Source organism: Myotis lucifugus, unplaced genomic scaffold, assembly GCF_000147115.1.
Source record: "Myotis lucifugus unplaced genomic scaffold, Myoluc2.0 scaffold_37, whole genome shotgun sequence".
Lineage (NCBI taxonomy): Eukaryota > Metazoa > Chordata > Mammalia > Chiroptera > Vespertilionidae > Myotis > Myotis lucifugus.
The window spans coordinates 5,950,988-5,953,111 of record NW_005871085.1 but is presented as its reverse complement, the minus strand read 5'-3'; positions in this window follow the sequence as shown (position 1 = coordinate 5,953,111).

Sequence of the window (2,124 nt, the reverse complement as noted above, 5' to 3'; positions counted from 1 at the left end):
TATTCTTCTAATATATGAGGTTTTTAAATGTTCAACTTGAATCATCACCATACTATAACTGATTTACAAATTAATTATTTTAGGCCTTTCAAATGTTAACATTTATTTATACCTGTTCTAAACTTTGACAAAAGAAGAAATGCATGCTTCTTTTAAAATGGCCTGTATAAGTTCGGTCTGAAGTTCTTGAATTAGCAGAATGGCCATCATCAGAATGCTGCTGCATCATTGAGGATAGTCTCTTCTTAATACAAATATCTGAAAGAGAAACTGTGGAACAAGAACTATTTAGGCCCATGTGGCTTTTACAATAGTTCTAAAATGTAGGAAATGGAGATATTGTTACATTAGCTGTACACAGAATAGCCAAATTATAGAATAGTTAGTCCTAAAGACCAGTAAGTTTTATTTTACTTTAGGAAATCATGCTTCCAAGGCATAAATTTTAAATTCAGGGCAGACTTCTTTAACCAGCAAGTTGTGCAAACTGTACAGTTAAGAAGAAACAGAGGAGTGGAAGTGGACTATATTTTAATTTGGTTGTGATATTTTGGTTGCATTTCTAAATTAAAACTTTAACATTAAAAGATGTCAGTTCTATATATGAACTTTCACTATTCACATAACTAATCTGAAAAACTAAGGCATAGAACTAAAAAAAAATGGCATAATAGTGCTTTATATGGTCACGATAAAGTACCAATTTCCTCTAAATAACTACTGTACTGATGAAATGTAAGAAAAAGCAGAAACTTCTGTTTCCAAACATTTTAATGGATATTTTTGAGCTTTCCACCTATTAATCCCAGAAATAGTCCCATAATTTTAATGTTAAGAGACACTATCACTATTATACTAATTTGAGTGCGTTTGAGGTCTTGCTAAATTATTTCTTCTTTTATACTATTGATTACATGTAGGATTTCTTTTTAGTATTCAAAAATAAATGATGGGTAGTTTGGATAAGGTTTTTAAACTTCCTCCCAAAAAGAGCTGATATTTTTAGCTGACTAGCTTTTTAGGATGGGGGTAGTGAGAGAAGAGAAAAAGGCTGTATATAGAATTATTGAATAGGCCTACATACTGACCAATGAGGATGGGGGCGGGGAGAAAGAGAGGTGAGGTGGAATAGCTGAAGTGTAATAATATCTGTATTTCTTTTTTTAAATGTACAAATTCTCCTGCCGCCCCATCCCCTCCCCTTCCTCGTATGTGCTGGTACCTCTGGATGGTTCAGAAGCCATTTTAGAACTCAGGAAACAAAATGTGAGTTACACTTGTGCTTTGGCAGGTGCTGTGGGTAGCAAGGATAACCTTCGCTCGCTTGCCTGGTGTGCTACCATGCTGTTGTTATTTGATGTCTTTGAGGATTAAAGAAGGCACAGAAAATTCCAAACCCACATCCTAACACCTGAAGCTCGCACAATATTTCTGTAGCAGATGGTAAAACATTTCATTGGCACCTTCATTTACAAAGTCAATACCCAGATTCGGGGAAAGTTTATTCTTTTGTGGCATCTTTTGAAGATCCATATTCCATTTTCGGATCTATTCTGGGTTGAAAAACCGACTCCTTCTAGGTATTTTGCGCACCCCAGCTCCACACAAAGTCCCTGCAGGCCTGCGATTCTCGGTGTTTCACTCTGAACGTGCATTTTCAATCCAGGACGTTTAGTAATTTAGGGGGGCGATGGTAACAGCAACACCACAACGAATCTTCATGAACAGTCTATGGCTGAGAAGCCTGAGAGGTTATTTGCCGCCACGCATTTGGACGCGAGGCTCGGAGCCCGGCTGTCCTCAGCTGTCAGGGGTGGCTGGGGGGAGGAGGGAGAGGAGGGAAGGCAGTGCTGGCATTGGCACTGGGCAAGGAGTGGCTCCAGAGTTCGGCAGCCAGCTCACCTCTGCAGAGAGCTGGGCACTCACCGGCCCGCTAGCCCCTGCGCCCGTGTCGCCCTCTAGCCCCAGTCCTCAGGCGCAGGTTGCCGGAACTATCCCGTGGGATGGCTGCCGCCTCCTGGGGGACAGTCGCCGGAGGCTCAGGCCGGGGGACCCGGCCGCCCCGGTGGCCCGCAGCTCCCGGGAGGAGCCGGGCACCGCTCTCCTCCCGCCCCAACTCCGCTC